Genomic DNA, 24269 nt, shown 5'->3' on the forward strand with positions numbered 1-24269 from the left:
GTTCAGGAACACCCAGAGACTGACAATGGGAGATTCTCCTGGTTAGTCTCTGTGTGCTTCTCTTCTGCTTGTTTTATGTACTTTAAGTGTTCAGTTACTTATTGTTAAACAATTAAACATTGACTAGAGAGATCCCAGTTACCTCTGACAAACTTACTCAACATTTGTTGTATTTATGCTAATTGCCTTCTCTTCCTCATAGCACTAGAGCAGAAGAAATTGTTTTCACTCATCTTCACTAATTCATTCTTTAATTCACTTGTGTATTTAGTTATTCTAGAATTTATTTAATGTGCACATTGAGTAGCTGCTACATGCCAGGAAACTATGCAAGGCCCTCCTAATGTAAAGATGAACAATAAGATGACTGATCTCTTGATGCTATAAGGACATAGTTGAGGATAAAGCAGTTGCTTTGTAGGGGAGTGAATGAGGCTTTATAAAGAAAGTAGGGGTTCACTTGATGCTCAAAGGCTTCCTAGAAATGTGCCAGGATTGAAACAGGATTGGCCATTCCCGACAGGTAGAATAGCATGTAGATAATCAAGAAGAAATGGGGAGCTCTGAAGCCCAACTGGTATTTTATAACCTCCTGTTTCAAATCTGTCTCACAAAAGACTGCACAAATGTTCTTGACATCTGTCGCTCTAAATGCCTCTATTACACTTAAACACCCTAGATTTATAACCAGGGAAACTCTTTTCTATGTCCAAATAAAATTTGGGACCCTTTTCAGCAAACCCTAGAGAAAAGAAATATCATATATACATCACCTAAGTTTTAGTGATCTTATTCCCTTGCTCATTACCATGGCCACTTGCAATGCCAGACAGTGAAGCAAAAGGCAACTACTGTTTGTGTGCAGGAAATTCCTCCTGCCTCTAAGCAATAGTTGATTCTTCCACTCCACCTGGGCTTGATAATAATTGAATCACTGTGGTATCCTACATTTGGATTGTCAATAAATGGGCAGCCAATGCCATTTTTAGTTTAAGGAAAACCAAACCAAACAACTTTCTGTGTCTGCAGAAACATTAATCAGATCCTAACAAATAAACGACCAGAGTCACAACTCTCAAAATTAATACAACAGCCTTCTCACTTTGTTTTCCTGTATTTCAAGGTTTGAATGCCAGCCCTGTCAGCAGCTATGACAGTATGGCAGTGTGACAAGAGGGTGACATTAGTTAGGCTGCTAACACTATAATGATGCTCACCCAAACTAGACCTAGTCTCCTATTGTGTATGCATTGGCTTCTGTAGAAGGTATCCTTTTGGTAAAACGTTACAGATATTTTCTTATTTAAGTTATTAGTGGTTGTGAATTTTAATATTAGTAGTAAAAACTTTAAGAGAAAAAAATAAATGAAAAAATATATAGTCAGTATGGGAGAATTTGTTAGATACTTTGACTGAAACACAGTTCCTTCAGGATCTTTGTAGACTAAAGATATATTTGGTGCAGACAGGACCCTGAGAATATTTTAGGAATGTCAGAGTATAAAGTACAAAGGAGGAAATGCATGGGGGTGATAATAGAAAAACATGAGCCAGATTATGAAGTGTTTGGTAAAGTGATCAGAGGAGTTGAAATTCTTTCCGTTACCCAACAGGAAACCTTGAAGTAATTTTGGGCAAAGGAAGCACAAGATTAGCTGCATTTTATTATAAAATTTTATTCTAGTAGCAGCATTTCAATGGATGAGTCTGGAATAGGAAAGATGGTTAAGGATCTCTTTTAACAAGGGCATTTGTTATGGGTTGGAGAATGGACACAAGACATATTAAAGACTTAAATATAGCTAGATTACCAAAGTAATGAGTGATTGGACAGTAGACTAAAAATAGAATGTTACTTGAGGAGTATTTCTCTAAATGCAAAACTTAAACCATTCTCTCCCTCCAAATGCCATTCCCACCATTTCAGAAAATATTCAGTTATTGCACACAATGCCTGTCTTCCCTTAATACCGAGACAGCACTGGTGTGGTTATTTATAAGTCTCCACATCTGGAGAACTAATTTATTTGTGGACTGCTGCAGTTCCACAGAGTAGCTAGCTATTGCTCAGCTGCACCAAATTCATTCAACCCTGATAATTAAATTAAATATCTACCAACATCAAAGAGACAGCAGAAACTTACTAACAATACCAAAAAGTTTTCTAGGCCCCTAAAGAAAGCCACAATGCATTATAATAGATACAGATGACATATTCTGTAGTGGAGTGATGGTCAATTTAATATTCCACTCATATTTTAATGTGTCTGTAGTGTAGTCTAGCGGAATATGGTCTCACAAGTTGAGTAACACATTGGCGGCTCAATATAATAGGACTGACGTTACTATGGAGTTCAATATTACATGGGCATGACCTTACTGAAGAAGATTTAATTACTTGAAATACCAGAAGGATGACACCATAACAATATCATTTCAAAGGTCTTTAGAAAGAAGAGCTTGAGTGTCATGGCTGCTGACTTCCACACATTCATTTTATTTTATTTTTTAATTCTGCATTAATTTTCTGAGTTAAGGGCTATCAATTTTTTCCACAGGATACAAGTCTTAGAATCGATCTATGTCTTAAACATTTTTTTCCATTCTCTCTTTTTAAAAGATTGCCTACACTTTAAAAAATAATAAGCAGTGCAAAGTAGTCTCCCTGCCACACCTAAGCCACAAGATGTGTCCTCTCTACAACTGAATCAATCCTTTATCTATGCTTCCAATAATAAGCTAAAAGTGTGTACCTGGGTTTGTGTGTGTGTATGTGTGTGAGAGAGAGAGAGAGTGCGAGCAAGAGAGAGGGAGAGAGAGAGCAAGAGACTGTTGGCCTGTCAGGCTCTGTGCTTTTATAATATATTAGCATATTTTACTTTTCTATACCTTAGTCTCCTTATTTATTATTTACCTTCCTTATTTCCTTATGCATCTTTGGAAGTGCTCTAAGTCAACATGTATAGATTATTTATTATGACTATACAGCACTTATTTTATAGATGGCACCATGATTTATTTAAATAGTACTCTGTTGATGGCTACTTAGGTTACATGCAGTCTGTTATGAGCTGAAGTGTCCTCCCAAAATTTACATGCTGAAGCTCTAACACCCAGGACCTCAGAATGGTACTGTATTTGGAGACAGGACTTTAAAGAGACAATTCAGTTAAAATGAAGCCATTAAAGTGGGCCCCAATTCACTCAGACTATTGTCCTATTAAGAAGAGGGATTTTAGACATACAGAGGGACACAAGGGACACAGAGAGGAAAGATGATGTGAGGTCACAGTGAGAAAGTAGTCATCTGTATGTAGGCCAAGGAGAGAGAGCTCACAAGAAACCATAACTCAGACATCTTAATCTTGAACATCTGGCCTTCAAAACTGAGACAATGAATGAATATTGTTTAAGCAACTCTGATATTTTCTTATGGCAGCCATAGCAAAATAATACATAGTCTCTTGCCTTTACAAAAATACAGAAATTAATCATCTCTATGGGGTTATCAATACATATACCTGCACATTAGATACATAGGATTCACTAACTCCATGTGAATTAATGTTGATACTTATTATACCTGCAACACAAAGGATTATCTTTATAAATAAATGGGAAAATGGTATCTTCTTTCTTGATTTAGTTTTATTCCTTTAATCTTGAGTTGGCACATATAACTTCTCATATTACCAGTAAGAAACACTTTCCTAAATTTCTACTGATTGTTTTCAACTTTATTTTTCCTTTGGTATGTTTGTCTTTCACAACAGAAATGTTGAATTTTTATGTAGCCATTGTCAATCTTTTTTGAGTGACTTTAGGAATGTGTTTCTTAGGAAAATCTCAATTTTTTTTTTAAATTTTTTAACATTTATTTATCATTGAGAGAGAGAAACAGAGCATGATCATGGGAGGGGCACAGGGAGGAGGAGACACAGAATCTGAAGCAGGCTCCAGGCTCTGAGCTGTCAGCACAGAGCCCAACACGGGGCTCAAATGCACAAACAGTGAGAACATGACCTGAGCCTAGGGTGGATGCTCAACCTACTGAGCCACCCAGGCATCCCAGGAAAATCTTTATTTGTAATGCAGAACATAATTTACAATTATTTTAGTAATATATTGATTTTTAATTCAATATAAACTCATGATTAATCTGAAATTTATTAGCTATAAGTCTCTTTTGAATTGACTGTTTTAAGGTTTACTGTATATTATTAACTGATCATGTTGTAATCTAATAAGTAATTTTAGTATGTTGATAATTAACTGTTAGTTACTGATTAATTAAAGGTAACAAAATAGCCACTGGCATACATATGTATATATGTGTAGTGGTTTTAAATCTCTTTTATTACCTACAAAGGTAATGATACCCTTGTTATTTTTTCCACATTTATCTCACTATTCCTATATGCTTATTATTTGGAACCAGCTTGTTTATATTTGACTACGAAGTCCTGCTGAAAACCTATTCTACAATTGTGTTAAAGCTTTATATTGATTTAAGGAGAATTATTTTCTTTAAAACATTGAGCTTTACACTGGGTGTTATATAGAAACCAAATTGACACTAAAATATTTGTAAGAAAAAAATGGAAAAAAAACCAAAACATTGAGCTTTACCCCAAAATAGTGATTATTTTTTTATATATCTGAGTATTCCTTTTGTTATCACATAAATCTTTCACTTTTTAAAAGATTACTCATAACTGTAATATATTTTCATGGGACACTAAATAAGATGTCTTCAACCTCACTATATTATTCATTTTTTTCTATTTAAGAAACTTATTTTTTTTGTATGCTAATTTTGTAACTAGTCCTCTGAGTTAACTCCCTTAAATTCTTAGTATTTCCTTTTTCACTTGATTCTCTTGAGGTTATTAGACATGCCAGTAAAAAATCAAAACCAAAAACAAAACAAAAAACTCCAACTTCCTTTACCCTTGTTTCATTCACTTTTTTTTTCATTTCAATTCACTCTTGAGGTTTTGCGCCAACTGCTTTTTCCTGCCTTGACTTCTATTGCTTCAGTTTCTGGGATGGCCAAGGTTCGAAGTCTCTGGTCACCTGTTCTTGTCTTTTTGTTTGGTTTTGTTTTCCTCCACAATTGCTTTTCACCGTCTTCTCAACCCCAGTCTCTTAACACTCATCAATCATAATGGAATCATCCTGCACATATCCCCCACAATTGCTTCTCAACCCCAGTCTCTTAACACTCAACAATCATAATGGAGTCATCCTGCATAAAAGTACTAGCAGATTTCTACCCACCACCTGGAATGTATACAGACAGGCACAAACATTGAGAGCTTATTGTGTCTGTCATATGCACAAGCAGATGAAAATGGAAAAAGGACAGTGTTCTAATTGTGGCAGAGGTGTTTGAACAGACTATAACCAATTATTTTTGGCGATCCTTGAACAGTTAAAATTCAGACTGGGGAATACCAAGGGCTCCATTGGTGGGATACTCTATTTCAACTGTCTAACCTACATTCTTACCCAATGGCTTTATTTGACCAGGCAGAACTGGAAAGTCCAAAAGGAGACATTAGGAAGTAAACAACCTTGATTATGTCTCCTTTTCCAGCCTTTTAAGGACTGTCATTCCTCAGCAGTAAGAGGTTGTATGATCCAATTAGGCAAATTGAAAAAGACTGCTTTTATGCAAAAGCGTGAGAAAGTTAATTGAAATCAATCCATGTTCAGTGAAAATGCTACAGACATCACCGATAATTTAGAGCAATTAAAAGATGTTGTCCTGAAGCAAGGCAGAAACATTAAGTTTAAAAGCCTGTTAAAGGAAAATTACCGAAAATATTTAAATGATATTATTCACCTAAGATGGACTAGGGACAGCTAAATCAATTAGAAATTGTAAGGTATTTCATTAGTCAGAAGCTGTGTTTTTAAAATCATTGAGAGGAGAATCTTTCACCTAGTATCCTTTGTTATTGCAAAATGATCAGTTAAAAACAATAAATTAACCCTAGTATTGAGTAAATTCTTCATGAAAATAGATACTGCAGCTCATCCATCAGAAAATAGTTCTCTCATCTATGAAATAAAGGCATTTAAATTTTTAATGTTTATTTTTGAGAGAGAGAAACAGTGTGAGCAGGGGAGGGGCAGAGGAAAAAGGAGTCACAGAATCTGAAGCGGTCTCCAAACTCTGAGCTGTCAGCACAGAACCCAACGCCAGGCTTGAATTCATGCTCCCACAGATTATGACCTGAGCCCAAATAATCAATTGAGCCACCCAGGTGCCCCAGGGCACTTTTAAGCTAGTTTTCAAACTATATTTTTCAGAGACCTGAATATTCTAGGAGGCAGTTGAACCATATGTTATTAGCTAGAGTAAGGTAAAACAGTAAAGAATGACCAGTTAAATCTCTGGAATTCCTACATTATGACTAACATATGAACAACTCTGTTTTATTATATTTAAAATACATGGAAAACAGAGATATAAATATATGATTCACTGCATCACCATCCCCTTTACCTTGGCTGTTACATATATTACCCTTCAATCAAGTTTTCTTTTCCCCTGAAGCTTAGATAGAGCCTCAGAATATTTCTTGACACAGTGAGGCAGGCACCTCTTCCCAAAGATCACAGTTGGCATGAGACAAGTCCTATAATAGGATTTAACTTATAAAATGATTCCTTAATAAAAATAAAATAACAGAAAATTTAATCATTTTATATTAAAAGATAAAAAACAAACACAACTACTATAAGCCCTTCTAGGGCCTTGATTCTTGTTATATTCTTTAAGCCTCAGGTGTACTAACCTCTTTATCTACTAGATACCCCAGTCCCCCACCCTACTCTCATTAAGTAAAAGTCCAATATTTGCTTGCACATATAACTCTGTTGAGAAGTCTGCTAGGCCTCCCTCTTTGCTTACAGGATACCTTAGAAGAGCATCAGAAACTCTCCCTAGTCTGGCCACATAAACAACTTCTTATAGATACTTGGTCCGGGGTTCATGAATTCATTGTACTTCGCTCAGTGCTAAATGCCTTATGCAGTCTCTCTTTGCCACCTTTACTTTGACATGCTGGAAAAAGTCTCTCTGGAATCCCTGACCCTATCCTCAGACAAAATCATCCTATACCTTCCCAATCATTTTTTTAAATCCAAGAAAGGTGTTATCCTTCTATGAGGCCTTGATCTGGCCTCCTGGTAAACTGCTTTTTGAAATATTCTTCCTTTTGTTTCTACCATTCCACCCCACCTTGGATCCCTGATTACTTGTGAGTTTTTTGTTTGTTTGTTTTTAGTTTTGTTGTTTTTCAACCTGTCTCCTCAATGGATCAGTGGGTCTCATGATAGGGTAGTTTCAGATCTTTAAATGTTTCCTCAGGGCTTAGATTCCTGTCTGTTACACAGTAGATGGTGAATACATGCATGCGTGCATGCAAAAACAAGATATGTAATGCAAAATAAAAGAATCTATGGATCCAAAAATTTTGTACTGTTTAGGAATAAGCCAAGCTGAAACTTCTTAATTTTGAGTAATTATTGCCTCAACAGGCTAACAGAACAATGCTTTATTTATTACTGATGATTTTGTAGACCAGAATGTGCATGGGCTTTTGATGGAATTCCAATGTCTAGGTCTTGATAGAATCTAAATATCTGAATAGTGACTAACCTTCTTAGGAAACAGATGTTGCTTGGTCTGCAGCAACATTATCAACAGCGTTATCAACAACCAGCATTTATTGAAAGGCTGTCATATGCTAGGAATTGAAATATATTCCTCTTCACATAGGTGGAATTTAATTCTTAATGTACCAATTTTGTGTCCATTGTCTTAGGTTGCTTTTCTATGTAAAGTCATTAGCTGTCAGGAGCAAACAACATTGCATTCATTTTGTAGATGAGGAGAGTGAGTGCCAAAGAGAATAAGAGATTTGTCTTAGACATAGGAAAACAAATGAAACATAGACTTTGCCCTCAAGGAACTTCACCTTCAGTAGAAAGCAAAGATAAGCAAACTGATAATAAAAATTCAGTTTGATGAATGTTGCTAAAATGCTAAGAATATAAGGAGTACCTACCCCATTATACAAAATTCCAAAAATACTTTGTCAGTGATAATGCCCTCTTAGAGACCATTAGAAACTAGTCAAAGGGTGGCGTGGGGGGCACCAGAGTGTCTCAGTCACTTAAATGTCCAACTTTGGCTCAGGTCATGATCTCAAAGTTCATGAGTTCAAGCCCTGCATCAGGCTCCATACTGACAGTCAGAGCCTGGAGCCTGGTTCCTCCTCCCCCACTTGTACTGTGTGTCTCTCAAAAGTAAATAAACATTAAAAAAAAAAAATGTCGAGACAGTTTGGAACAAAGATACTAAAAACTCAGGCAGCAATGCTTCCATTGTTTAAAGCAAGAGAAAAATATTCTATTGAAGGAAATTCCCTTGAGCCCGTGTGTCTTAATACCTAAAGTATGATTATCAGTCAGCAGGAGATGCAATAAGAGAAATTTCTAAGGACGAGATGGTTAAATGTCTTTTTTGTCTAGTTGGACTTAATCCTATATGAAGATATTGTTAGCAGTATGAAGAGTACACAGGAACTGGTTAAATAATTGCAAGACCACCAACCGCAATATAGTAGTCCACCTTAACTATGGGAATATCTTCCAAGACTTCGTGAAACCCCACGGGTGCCTGAAACCTCAGATAATACCAAACCCTACATATACTGTTTTCCCCCTATATATATACATAACTATGTTAACATTTAACTCATGAATTAAGTACTGTAAGAGACTAGAAATTGTAACTAATAATAAAACAGAACAGTTATAACAATACACTATGATTAAAGTTATTTAAATGTGGTCTTTCTCTCAAAATACCTTATGGTACTGTACACACCCTTCTTGTGATGATTTGAGATGACATAGTGTTCAACTATGTATTCTCTGTGACTTTAGGGAAGTTAATTGGTCTCTCTGAGTCTTGGTTATCAGTAACAAGGTAATATTGTTTGATAATACTAAATTCACAAATGCACATAAAGCACTAGTATTATGCAATCCAAAGTGGTTAATATTTCTACATTTTTAGTATTATCTAGTCATTATTACTATACCTACAATTACCATTATTGCTACTATAGCTCCTAATATTACTATGAATATCACTAGTACTCTATTCACTGAATAGAAAAGTAAATTTATTGCTTGAAAATGTGACCTATCATATGCTCTCAGCATAAGAACTCAGTGTGGGACATTTTCAAACAATTTCTTCCTAGCATTACCCTTAGATCTAGGGTGGGTGAACCCTTGTCCCAGGTATTGAAATTCTAGGGCTCAGACTTTGGAGTAAGCTTCCTGGCCATTCTCCACCAAGGAGAAGTTAGAGCAGCAGTGCCCACTAAGTGGGATGTTCTGAAACCAGAACACAATGGATGTGTGCTTTGATCTCCATGTATTTCCTTTCTTTAGGGTATTCTTCAACCTTCCCGACCATCCCCTTACCACTCCTTCCACGTGGGGTTTACCAGATGTCTTGATGATATCCAGGGCTAGCAACAGTGGAGTTGACCTAGAACCACAACCAGGTGCAGTTCTAAAGCACAGCCTGGTGAGCATATCACTCTTGCTGGTCAGAGCAGTATTTCTTTCACAGGATCGCATCATATTGGGCTACTAAACCTTGGGTTGTTCAAATTATTTGTATAAATAGGCACCGCACCCAATTTTTTTTCTCAGAAGTCTGAGTATTTTAGAGATAGCCCTGCGTAATGCCATCTCTGTTTTGCCACTTGGCTACCCTGATTATGTAACCCATTTTCCTTTTACTGGCCCACTTTATTCATTGACTTTGTCATACACAAGAGACTTGGCCACTCTCAAGGATTTGTCCACTTACTCACTCCAGAAAAACTACTGATGCCTCATGTCCTATCAATATGGCATGTTCTTGGACTCTTAATTATTTTACATATGTCTTTTTGGGTGATTCCTTTACCTTGTATGGGAGACCCAACCAGTTCAGTGTTTGGCAGTTCTTCTTTAAGGCAATTAACCATCATTGTTACCATCCATCATTTTTGGTACCTAGATCTTGATGGAGAACAATTTACATATCTATGAATAAAATATTTTTCCTGCCCTTGAGAACATCATTGTAAATATAGGAAATAATGTCTATTCCCTAATAGTCTCCTAGAAATACCTTGACTATGACATGGTCATAGTCCATGGTGTGTGTCTGTTTCATGGGGTAATCATTTGCTGTTTGGATTTATTTGCGTTATCTGAGAAGCATAATATCAGCTTCTGTAGGGATTAACTAGCACTGGATTTAAAATACAGTGGCTGATGTCAGATAAGCAGGAATAAAATATTGAACCAAATAATTTCATATTATGTAGGGCAACTGTAGCAAGATGAGTAAGCCTCTTACTCAAATGATCTGCCTCCAGAAAGTAGAAAACTTTCCCATTGCCGTCCTTAGTTATTCTGTTAATTATTTCCACCAAGATCTACAAACTTGGTTCTAATTTTTAAAAAGTCTGGGGTTCCTGGGCAGTGCAGTCAGTTAAGTGTCTGACTCTTGATTTCAGCACAGGTCATGATCTCCTGATCATAAGATTTAGCACTGTGTCCAGCTGTGCTGAGCCTAGAGCCTATTTAATAAGATCATCTTCCTTTCCCCCTATCCCTCACATGTGCATGCTGTCTCAATAAATAAATAGATTAAACTCTCTTCTATCATAACCAAAGACCAAAGTGTTTTAATAAATGAAATAGCACAGGAATCTAGATGCACATTTCAGACTACAGTGACTCCAAACTATTTACATCCATTCAGTTTTTCCCTAAGTTTCACTGTAGGTTGAGTGTTGAGAGAGAGAGAGAGAGAGAGAATACACATATGTTGCATGGCTATTGACCTTGTCATAATGGCAGGGATTTATTCAACTAAGATTTAAAAAATAACATTTGTACGGTTTTTTTGTCATTTCAAATAGTATTTTATGGTATGCTATAATTTAGTATAGTATAGAATTGTTAACTATATGGTATGTTCAAATATCCTATTTTCCCAACAATAGGAAGGCCTCTTTGAAAAATGTACAGAGTAGGTACCAAATAAATTGAACAAAGCAGATAAGAAGCTATTACCTTTACTTTCATTTTATAGATGAAGGTATTGACACTCATAAGCATTAACTAATGATTAAACTCATGCAGTTGACTAATGACATGAGATTTAACTTGAATTCAATTGCTGCTAATTCTAATGCCTCTGTGTGTGTGTGTGTGTGTGTGTGTGTGTGTGTGTGTGTGTGTGTGTGTGTATTTTCTAATCTTATATTTTTTCTTACCTTCTCCCCTACCTGGCACTTGGCTTTATACCCACAGTGTTTCTGCTTCTAACTGAGCATTCTCTCTGGGTATCACAGAACTAGTACTTCTAATCCTCATGATGAATTTGCCCACACATCCCACCAGATTAGAACCATGAGTATGGCAGACATTAGTCTGTCCTGGACTACAAGAATTCCAAGTTCCACTTATCCGAATGTAACCTGATTTATGCACTGTTTTTGTCCCTTAATTAACACAGGGGATTGTTGTTTAGCTTTAGTGATCAATAGCATTAACTTCACTAACATGTATGACCCAAAATTTACTACAGAGTTTTCTTTAACATAGATTTCAAACCATCTTAAATATTTATTAATTAAACAATCTCAATTATAGGTTTTGATGAAAGAATGAAAGGAGAGAGGTGGGGAGAGAGAACAGAAGGAACGGAGGGAGGGAAGAAAGGAGGAAAGAGAGGGGAATCAAGGGGGGAGAAAAGGGAAGGGAAAGAAAAGTTGACTTTATTGGCCTTTCTATATAAAGGAATCAATCACTCATCATTGAATCTACTCATTAAAGAGACATGCATGAATGAATAAATGATTAAATTAATTGGAGTGTTACAGTGGCTGAATATAAAACAGCTCCTCTCCATGCTGGTGTCTGAAGCTCTCCCACATCTTGGAATTAATATCTGCCAGTAGGACTTTCTGCCTGTACTTGGAGTCCTCCAGGTCTTTGCAGAAGATGCTGCAATTGCCACCATTACCTCAGTATTATGATATAGCATCTTGTCAACTCTGGCTTTAAATCAATAAAGTTTTCCAGCATATACTGACAATGGAAGGCTAAAAAAAATCCATTTACTGCTGAAAATATAAGCTTTGTAATGATGTAAAAACCTTTTTTTGTAAATGATTTGTTCATTTAACCTCTGCTAAGGGCAAAAAAATATGATTTATTGATTTTGCTTTTCTAATAAAAAAAACATGTCACCTTTTAACCAACTTATTACCAGATGCTAGGGTTCTTGGTCCCATAAACAAGGATTATCACTAAAACATATTGAAAGGAGAATTTCAATATAAAAATCAATAAAAATATGTAAAATGTAAAGTGAATAAAGAGGAAAGGCAGTTCCTTCTTGAGGCTTTATAATAACATGTATAAAAAATCCCCAACCTGCTGCCTGATACTGAGTGGAGCAGTAGAATAGAAATAATAGAAAAATTAACAAGTATAGTAATAAATAACTTAAAAAATAACAGTAGTGGCTACCATTTATTGAGGAATCTCTTCATACCAGGTGCTGGTATGGAAGCTTAAATTATTACAGAGAATCACATACCTAGCATTGAGTGTGTTCCAAGCATGAGATTTAGTTCTTTTACATAAATTATCATATTTCATACTCAGAGCAAATCCTGGTGGCTATGTGTCTAAATGCCCATATTTTAGAATGAGGAAGTAGAGGCTCAGGGATGTTGATTCACTTGTGCCAAATCACGGTTAATATGATTGAGTTTAGATATTTGGTGATTGGTCCACTGAGCTGTACTGTCCCTCCCAAACACAGGAAAATACTAAAATAAATTCAATCAACTACCCTGTCAGTTGCTGGGACTTTAATTATTTTTGAGGAGAATTGTAGGTCTTTTTTTTTTTTTTCTAATGTATCATCCCCAAGGTGGTTCTCAGCTATTGCTCAGGCTAGTTTTAATAAGCACTGGCATTTAAATTCTTGCATATGATAGTGAGGATTGTACGACTGAAAGCCAGGGCTTATTTTCTGTGAGGAATGTTTAATCAAAAGTGACCCATAATTTCAAGCTCCAATGCCTACCACTACCTTATTAACTCAGACACTTGTTCACTTTGGAGCCTCCTAACTCAGGTTTAAAGTATGGTGGATGGTCCTTAGAGAGGCTCTTTCTCTACTCCTCTCCTCTGGCTGCCCTTTCTAAAAGCTCAAGAAAGCAACTTCTATTCATTAGTTTCTTAATCTCCCCTAGTTATGACAGATAAGTAAAAAAATATTAGACTTGATAATATGGGTTTTCTTAGACAAAGTACAAACTTTGTGGTATGTTTGGATACATACATGCACACATGTCTATGTGTTCTGGGGAAGAAGCAAGAGTATTTAGTCTCATTTTATCAAAATGAAATATTTTTCCATCCTATATCAAAGCCACTCTCCTCTTCAGTCCTGTATCCCAGTAAAATTTCTCAACACTTCAGCACAGGGGGATATTGTAAGTATCTGATTACAATAGAATGGGGAATATTGGCCATTAAATCAGTCATGTCAGTTTTGAAAAAAAAAAAAAAAAAGGTACAGATTCTGCTCTTCTCTATGAAGTATAAACTTATGTTTTATACATTTTTATTTTAATAAATATGTGGTTCTTAAGTATGTTTTATAAAAAATACAGAAAAGTAATCATAAAACCAAAAAATGCTGTAATTGCTTGTTTTCAAATTATATACCAACCTCTAGGCTTCCTCTTTCCTTCCTCCTTCCCTTCCTTCCTTTCTTCTTTCTTTTTCTTCTAATTTATTTATAATGCATTTTTAAATGTGACAGATTTGCTTTAATCTAAGGTCTTAAGAGAGTGATTTTCACCATAGAATGGGAAACAAAACCAAGAAGTGGCCATGAAATTCAGAATGTTACATGGAGAGATGGTTGACTATGTTTTATGGAAGAGGGATTGAAGAGAGGTGGGAAATGAGAAAAGAAGAACAAATAGAAGATAAACAGGGAAAGAGTCAAGTGAGCTGTTGAGATTGTCCATATTGATGCTGACCCCAATTGAGCCATTACATATTAAATTTTTGAGTGGATTTTTTGGGTTTGTACACTCTGGAGCAAGAACTGCATTTGACTTGCTGTGACAAAAACCCTGATGGGAAATTGAGACTTGTGCTTCTTTTAAAGACAGCATTTGGATTAGAAAGCCATGAAGTTTGAATCCTGTTCTTACAGATGTGGCCTTGGATGAATTCTTAAGTCTCAGTAGGTTACCTGAAAGAAATCTTGTGACAGATTTCAACACATATAGGTAAATGGGATTTGTGTGAGGGGATGTAGCAGGTACCAAACAACAACAACAACAACAACAAAACAAAAACAAAAACGGATGATCAGTATTGGAGATTTATAAAAATCTTTGAAACTCATTTGCGGCAAGTAACATACTTTTATTTTACCTATGCATGATTCAACTGGGCATTTAGTAATACTGAATTAAGTCACATACCTGTATTGTGCTTCTTTGACTCTGACAATATATAGAAAGCTCCTTTTTGGTTCATTTCATCTGCCACTTCATGATCCTTTCCTGAAGAATCTTCAGGCAGCCAATTGTAGTAAAATGGTATGTTGGTATTAAAACAAAACAAATATTCTTTAGACTATCATCCCAGGGTCAAACTGGGCTTAAATTGAATTACGCTTCTGAATTGGGGTCATCCCTCAGGACTGACACAGAAAGTCTTCTGCTAGACAAGACGATTTGGAAGCTGGAAAGTTTTTGCCGATTGCATGTTGGTTTGATCCCAGAACAGTTTTGTTCATTCCAACTACATTCCTTGTGTACACAGTCCCTTTTTACCACCATGAAAGCATTCAATTTTCGTTTCTAACTCCCTCTTTACTCCATTCTTCTTAGTGTTGAGGAAATAAATATTTGTAAACACACATTTACACTTTGGTGCTGAGGAACAAGATTCATGATGAGATATTTCATACTAAAAAGAAATACTGTTGGGGCAACTGGCTGGCTCAGTAAGTTAATCATCCAACTCTTGCTTGAAGGCTCAGGCCATGATCTCATGGTTTGTGAGTTTGAGCCTTGTGTCAGGCTTTGCATTGGCAGTGTGGAGCCTGCTTGATATTCTTTCTCCTTCTCCCTCTGACCCTTCCCCACTCTCTTTCTCTCTCAAAATTAATAAACTCAAAAAATATTTTAAAAGGGGAAAATATCAAAATGTAACATCAGCCATTCTTAGATACATTTTGCAGAATATATATCCTGTTGTTATTTGTTCTGTTGCTTCATAATACCAATAACTTCCCCAGTCCTTTGATAGAAATCCCTTCCCAATGGGAAGTAACATTGAATGAACTTGGGCCCTTCAAAGTTTACTGGGTGAGAAGCTTAGATTATGCAAGTTTTTCAAGGGAGCTAAGCAAGGGAAAAGAGGGCCAAGGGAGACAGTAAAACACAATGAACTTTTTGATTGGTGCTTGTGTATGGATGTATGAGAGACAAAGTTTCTTAGAACATGAGACCATGTAAAGGCTTATGATAAAATAATTAGAATGCAAGGAGACTAAAGGAACTCCTGGGGGAGAGGAAGATTGAAGACAGGGCTTATGTCTAGGTGATATTGTTCAGCCTCGAGGCAGGGAATCTGTGTCAGAGCTCCGAAGACCAAGAGTGGCTTGGAGTCTTGTAATCATGATTGTCTTATCAGTAGCCAACAATGCTGAGTGAGGTATGCAAAGCAGGCAAGCTCTAAATGGCTAAAAATCTATTTATTGGGTTATTTTTTTAACTTTGGGTATGTGAAAATATGATTTGTGTACCAGCCAGCTTTTGAGATAATGTGCCTGAATCTGTAAGAAAGGAAGAAACAACCTAGGCACTAATATATTTGGGCCATTGTTATCTCATTTATGTAACAGATTCATAAAGAACTCAGAATATCAAAGAGTGAGACCAGGTTCCTAGACCAGAAACATTGGAAAGATTGTCTGTTCCTTTTGTTATATAGATTTTAAGGAAAAAGGGGGGGAGTGCAGAATTTGGAGAAGGCTGGGGCTGACATAATACTTTATGAATCTTGGGGAAGCGATCCTTTTCTGAATAAAGTTTGGGCACAATAACATATGATTTTCATGCTCTTGACAATACTGGCCAAATAATAACACCCACTAGCATTTTCCTAAGTAGAATAATCATACCATATATACCTGCAGTGTCTGGGGAGCAGAAACATACAGTAAATACTATGACCTTAACAATTTGGCCTTACATATTTGTTCAGTTAAATTTCCTATCCAGAAACTTGTCTAACAATCTCAAAACAACCTGGATAGATTTGTTTGTCATTGTTGTTTTGGTTTTGGTTTTAAATAATCTTAGAGTTAACAATCTATCAGTGCTGTCCTTATGTGTCTTTCTTGGTAAACTCTTAGTAATGTACCAAGGTACACCTATTACCTCCTCACAAAGATTTCTGAGTATCCCAAGCAAAATGAAGAAACACATCCTCTGTGTATTCATAACATTTTGCTTGTTATCATTTCATAGAACCCTGTTACATATTATAATTGCTTTGTTATGTTTTCTATATTGTAGAACCCACATCCCATTACTTGAAGGGTATACCTCTCATAACTTGCAGTGTCTATCATCTAGCACAGAGCGTGACACACAGTGGCACTTAGGGTTTGCCAGATAAATTAAATATATTAATTTTGGTAATATTGTAAAGAATACATTAATTTATCTGTTCTAATGATATATGATTAAGTAATTTACACTAAAGGAAAAGCTTTTCAGTGATTAAACTATCCTAACTATTATTTTATAAAAAGGATGTGTATACAAATTAGCAAGATTAATTAAATCCTTTATAAATGCCATGAATAGATTCCAAAATATATAAAAAGTATGAGAGTAACTCCCAAAGTTCCAAGACTCGCCTTTGCTTCTCTGGGGATAGTAGAACTAATTGCCCAGAAAGTTCTGTCCCACAGTTTATTGAGGGAACTTCTTTTTGGATGGCAGCAATAATTCTGTATGTCATGAAAAACCAATGTCAGTGGGATTTGCCCTTGAGAGGAATCTGACAATTTGCCGAGTAATGGAAAGAAAAAAAAAACGTCACTCAGGGGCATATCTGCTATAACATGTTACAGATCTGAGTATACTAACTTCACCTATACACACTACTTTTAGATTTTCTTTTAACTTACACCATCTGTGGGTCTGGATCTTGTATTGATTTGTGCATCCTTTTGGAAGGCAGTAGCGAACACCTGCCTTCACAGATGTTTCAAGACTCAACCAGATGCCCAAATGTAAACCGATAAAAAGAGAATTGGCTAAATTGAGGTGAATAAAAAATTTAAATGCAATTAAAATTTTTCATCCACATATATGACAATCAGGAAATGGCTTATTAAAGGTCTGCGGGCCTAATTAATTTTGACACTTGGTACAATTACCTAGCTTTTTAAAAAATATATAGAGTATATTTCCAGATTATATTTCCCCTTCTTTGATGCCAAACATAGAGTTTAAATCTTTGAGCAGAACCTTGCTTGATAATGCATTTATTATTAACTAAATACATTTTTGAATAATTTCTTTGTATGATATGTATGGCTATACATCTGCCCGGGAAAATACATGGTGCACTATGTGTGGTTCAGCATTATGGGGCGCTGGTAGATGTGACTAATCAAGCAAAGCACTCTGGACAGTCATTACCAGTCAGTCGTAATGTACACACTTATAGTACAAACTAGTTATTTCTACATATATGAAGTGCATGTGTCTGTATGTCAAGCACAACAGAATACTGATACTCTCATTCTTCTCTTCTCCATTCAAATGTTCTTACTGATAGGGGCACCTGGGTGGCTCAGTCGATTAATCTCCAACTTCAGCTCAGGTCGTGATCTCACGGTTTGTGGGTTCAAGCCCCGCATCAGACTCTGTGCTGATAGCTAACTCAGAGCCTGGAGGCTGTTTCAGACTCTGTGTCTCCCCCTCTCTCTGCCCCTCCCCTGTTCACCTTGTCTCTCTCTCTCAGAAATTTAAAAAAAAAAAAAAACTTAAAAATAATTTTAATGTCCCTATTGATAGAGATTGCTTTGGTTACCCTATAAAGTAATCCTGCTCTCTAGGAACTGTCTATCATCCATTCACAAGCTATTGATCACAGTTTGAAATTATTATATTTGTTGGTTTCCATGCTTTTATTTTCCATATACATCATGAAAATTAAGCTCTAAGAGGGACAGACCTGGTCTTTTTTCTTGATCACCTGGGTATTCCCAGTACTGAGAAAAAATGCATGATAACTGGCAGGCACTCAATAAATGTTTGTGTCTAATTAATGTCCATTTGTTGTTTTTTCCAGGAAAAGAAAACTCTGTCTAAAAATAAATATGCAATCCATGTATGCAATTGTAAATTTCTAACAGCCATTAAAAATAAAAAAACAACAACTGGAATTTCAATAATATATTATTTGACTCAATATATTGAAAATATTAACATTTTATGTATGCAACACAAAATTATTAGGTATGTTGTATATTATTCATACTATTGAACTGAATTGTATATTATATATTCACAGCACATTTCAATTTGGATTAGTCATATTTCATATGCTTTATAACCATATTTGCTAGTGACTTCCCTCTTGGACAGTGTAAATCTAGAATACAGGGTCTGTGCAGGAGTTTGGTGAAAAGAAAGACCAAAAAGAGGGGTTGTTGGCTATAATGTGGAAAGTCTTGGAATGGCAGGGTGAGATGTTTAAAACAACTAGACAAATAACCTTTTCAACACAGGGAATGAGATGATTGTCACTTCATTAAAGGAAAAACAATGTCGTACAAGGTGAAGAAAGATAATAATAAGAAATTTAAAAGTTAGTTGTCATTAAATAAGTCTGAATTAATAAATATTTGGAGTTAAGGGGATGACATAGACTGAGAAAGATGGGGCAGATTAATCAGACTAGATAAATACGCTTTCATTTCTGCTCATTCAAGTCCAAGTCCTTAAAACATGCCTCAGCTCTTGTTTCCTCTGTGAATATAGAACATTTTCTGTGGGCCTATAGTGTACCTGAAAATGTGTTATGACATTTTCTTACAGACCTCACAGCTCCCGTTTCTCATATTTTTTTCTCTCTCAAAATCTTAAGGGATTTTTAAGTTTTTTCCATCTATCCCTTCTTACACACAAAAGTTTATATATGCAAAAGACTTACCATAAGCCATTCTAGGTGTAAAACACTTAATATATAGTGTTTTATTTATTCTTTGCAACAACCTTATAAAGTAAGCACTATAGTTAATCACATTTTCCAAAGAGAAAACTGAGCTTTAGGGGTGTTAATTAGCTTCCCGGAGTCAGAATAAATAAAGTTGACAAGGTATAGGAACACCATTGATCTGCATTTTTAAAACAATCATATCAGGTATCCTTTAACAATGTAACTTTTATACTTCAATTATTAATCTAACTTAAGGTGACTGTCTTAATGGGAATGGCCATGAGAGTCTCAAGAAGGATGTCGGTAATGTCAAATCCTACTGAATTAAAGGAAATGAGGAGTGAGGACATTTGTTTAATTGCATTTTCTGAAGCGATCAACTTTACCTGGTAACTTCTGAAACAGTATTTTTTAAAATTACTTTAAGTATGGGGCGCCTGGGTGGCTTAGTCGGTTAAGCATCCAACTTTCGCTTAGGTCATGATCTCGCAGTTCGTGGGTTCGAGCCCCGCATCGGGCTCTGTGCTGACTGCCAGCTCAGAGCCTGGAGCCTGTTTCAGTCTGTGACTCCCTCTCTCTCTGACCCTCCCCTGCTCACGCTGTCTCTCTCTCTCTCCTAGAAATAAATAAAACATTAAAAAAAAATTAAAAAAAAATTACTTTAAGTTTATTTAGTTTGAGAGTAACAGAGAATGATTGAGTGAGGGAGGGACAGAGAGAGAGAAGAGAGACAGAATCCCAAGCAGGCTCCATGCTGTCAGCACAGAGCCTGATGCAAGGCTCGACCACAAAGCCATGATATCATGACCTGAGCTGAAACCAAGAGTTAGACACTTAATCAACTGAGCCACCCACGTGCCCCTTAAATAGTATTTTAGATAAGGAATGGGGAACAAAATAAACGGCGAATCATTGTAGGGTAGATGGTGATTGAGTAAGAAGTGAGGTAGGTAGTTCATTCTCTGTGGGAACTTTCAAAATCCTTTCCTCCATGTCTGTTCAACTACCTAATCTGATTTTTTTTTTTTTTTTTTTTTAATTTTTTAATGTTTTATTTACTTCTAGGAGAAAGATAGACAGCATGAACAGAGGACGGTCNATCTGACTTCTCAGAGAAGTCTCTGAAGATAGTGATGACAATATAATTGTATTACAATCACTATCCATTTTAAGCCTAATTTACTGGGTAGCCCCAGACCTTCAGAGTCAGAAGTGAGTTTTGGAACATTTAATATACCATTCTACTATAAACCTTCAGTCTTCTCTGGTCTTTTAGGAAAGATTATGGTATTTGGTGTCCTGAGTTTAAACACTGATCCCTCTACCTTTTAAAATTTTTTAAATTGTTGGATGTAAAAATCTTTGAACTGTTAAAATGGATATAACGTACCTTACAGTGCTACTCTGAGATAACAATTAAGGCATGATACACACACACACACACACACACACACACACACACATTGATTGATTGATATACTGGAAGAGTTACATATTATATATTAAATGTAATATGTAGTGATTTGCCAGTACACCATATACTTTTCTTTTTCCTAAAATACTTTCTAAGGCACCTTGGTGGCTCATTCAGTTAAGTGTCTTACTTTTGATCTCAGCTCAAGTCTTGATCTCAGAGGGTCATAAGTTCAAACCCCATGTTGAGCTCCATGGTGAGTCCTCATCTAAAATACAGTATTTTTTTAACTTAAAAATTAAAATAATAATGATAATAGTAATAATAACAATAACAATAAATAACAATTCCTAATGATGACATATTCACTCATACAGCTCTTTGGTTTTTAGGCATCATAATTGTCAATACCTTACTCTGAGTTGCTAAAAATAGTTTTGAAAAGAAAATTCCCTATAAGAGAGAAAGAACAACTCAGTAACTTCTATCTGTTAATATAACTAAGATGCCCTTTCTACAAAACACAAAGGGTCTCAATAGCACTGAAGAGGTGTTTAAAGTTGAATTCTCTTATGACCCCCATCCAATCTCAGCTCCATGTGTTTTCTGTCCCAAACCATTCAGAATAATTTCTACTAGTTCAGCAGATACTCCCAACTTCAGATTTAATTGTCTTCCAATCATTTCTTACTGGACACTTGTTTTCAGTTCATTAGGGTATCGAGTAATAAGTGAGTCAACTCATTCTGAGTAGTTTGAGACTATGGTCTCCTTCACCAAAAGTACTGGGTTTTAATTATGAGCACAAAACAAAGAATCAGTCATCCCCATCAATCAAGAGTTTTAAACTTTGAGGTATACATACTCATTGAGTAAGGGCTACCTCCTGAAATAGTTACACATTAATATCAAATTAATACACATTGATGAACTTATGTAAATGAGGGAGTATTATTTCTATAACAAGAATACTATCACTTTATCTCCTTATGTGATAGCCATATCTAAGTCTTTATCTATTAATTACTTTGTTATACAGGACCTTCCTCATATCACCGCCCTGACCTATGGGGCATTTGTATCATTGCTCCATCATTTACCAGTTACTATGTCTCTAATAGTCCCTATTACTTTATGTGTACAAAGTGTTAATTATGGTATCCATAACACAGGATTATTGTGAGATGCAAAAGGAATCCATGTACTACTTCATAGGACTATAATTTGCTATATAATTATAAATATTGACTGCTATTACTTAATAGCTTTCAGAACCATATAATAATAATATGTTTGATATGGAGAAGCATAGAAACTATAGCACAGAATTTCAGGAGTATGGAATAAGAAAGAGCAGTCATCATGAATGTGGCAGATCCTGTTAATGCCAGTTCTGTGTGATTTAAATTATGCATTCTATTTTTTTCTACAAATCTAAGTGAAATTGACATTTAGAAAAGTCACAGTGACTTGACACATTGATTTAGATCAACTTTAAATACCTTTTGGTATTGACAGAGAAATTTTAGCCATTAGTAATAGTATGACTGTTCAAAAAGGGCCTGGCTTCATGAGTGAGGATTTACTTATAAGAAACTCAAATAGGGGTATATGCAGAAAAGACAGGGAAATTCATAAATGGTTCTTAAATTCATAAATTCATAATTTGGTTCTTCCATAACCAAAGCTAATGTCTATTTACATAAATTGATCAGTGCTATTATCACGGGCTTGATGGGTTATCTTATGTAAATAATGTTACTTGTAAAATTCAAAAACATTAATCATAGTGATTAGCAAAATTCTCACATGGAAATCAATTGGCTTTTTGCACTATAAGATAATATGAATTTAACTCATTATTTTTCCTTACAATCAGTTTATTTTCCAGCTTTTATAAAATGATTCCAATAGGCAATGAAAGCAACCGCAACCCTTAGAAAAAAGTTTTTGGGATTGTGTATGGAAGCAAACCAAGGTCATGATTATGAGAGAGTAATTTCATTATGATTTTTATCATTATCTGTGTGTTTTCTTAACTTAGTTTACACAGATTGATAGTTTACCTGTAAAACGGAAAAAGACACAAAATTTTGTGTGCTGCGATTTTTAAGACTTTTAGTCTGCCTTCGTGTGGATGTGTATCCTCGCATTTGATATGGAAACGATTCATAATCCAGTATAGCAAGTAGTGCAAGAGGAGGTTTCCAATGTGGTAGTTTAGTTGCTCTTCTCCAGCACAAAAGGATTAATCTTTAATCCAAGTTCTAAAGACTCCTTATATTTATATATTATATATTTCTGCACTTTAAAGTTCATTGAAGTGCCTTTATCACTTCAGCAATGAAAATGACAAGGTATAATCTCTCTCTCTCACTCTTTTTAGCTCTCTTTCATAGACAATGGCTCTTCTTTCCTGGGGCAGTTTTTGTTTGACAATAAATTCAGAGGCATTTTCAAAGTCAAAAAAGAATGAGGGGAGTGGGAATGTCAAAGTTACGGAATGCAAGTTGTCTTCTTAAAGCATAAAATGATTGCGGCAGATACCACTCCAGGAGAGCCAGTGCCTTGCTGCTGATTTTCGCTAATGGAATCTTGTGAATGACTCCAAGGAGAGTGTTGCTTCGTGATTACTAGGGCGATGCTATTATTCAAAATCTCAGTCTGATTTTAACACTAAGACACAGTTTTAGCGCCCAATGATACTGAGTTCTCTTGGGTAGTGAACAACTCTTAAAAAATTCAGAAGTATCTGAACGATTCTCAGCCTCAAAGTGTAGATGCTTGAAAGTGAATCTTAATTTTTTTGTGAGCTTGAACATGTGATCAGACTCTCCTCAGCTTTTCAGGATTTCAAAATGCTCTCCTACGGATCCAAGTAGATCTCTTAGTAACCATGTATTTAATAAATAATTATTTATTGCTTGATATATTGATCTATTCATTCAACAGATATTTGTTTAGTGACTTACATTAGATTAATAAGTTTATGGCAAAAAGTTTTATTACTATGAGCTTTAGTTTAACTGACTAGTCATAAAATTTCCTTCAACACCCTGTCCTATAACTCTTTATTTTAACCCTAGAGTATATACCCTAGAGCTTAAGTATGAAAATATTTTGCCCTTTGCCAAGATAATAGACTTATAGCCCACTAAAATAGTGATACTCCTAATAGTTAATGGATTTTTTTCCCTTTTTCATATCATATTTTCACATTACTGATTCTGTGGTATTGGTTAGCACTTTAATAAAAAAATGTGTCATAGTTCCTATTGAAAGCATCTTATATTATCCCTCTGAAATACTGATATCCATTAATTTCCCACACTCCTCTGATCTACTAAGTGCAAAGTGCCGAAGAACATGGTGATATATCTAACATTAGCTCTCATTCTCTTTCATTCTCCAAACAAGTACTGAGCACACTGTATGTTTTATTCTGGCCCTAGTGATATAAAGGCTAAATGAA

The sequence above is a fragment of the Crocuta crocuta genome, unplaced genomic scaffold (assembly GCF_008692635.1).
Source record: "Crocuta crocuta isolate KB4526 unplaced genomic scaffold, BGI_CrCroc_1.0 scaffold152, whole genome shotgun sequence".
Classification (NCBI taxonomy): domain Eukaryota; kingdom Metazoa; phylum Chordata; class Mammalia; order Carnivora; family Hyaenidae; genus Crocuta; species Crocuta crocuta.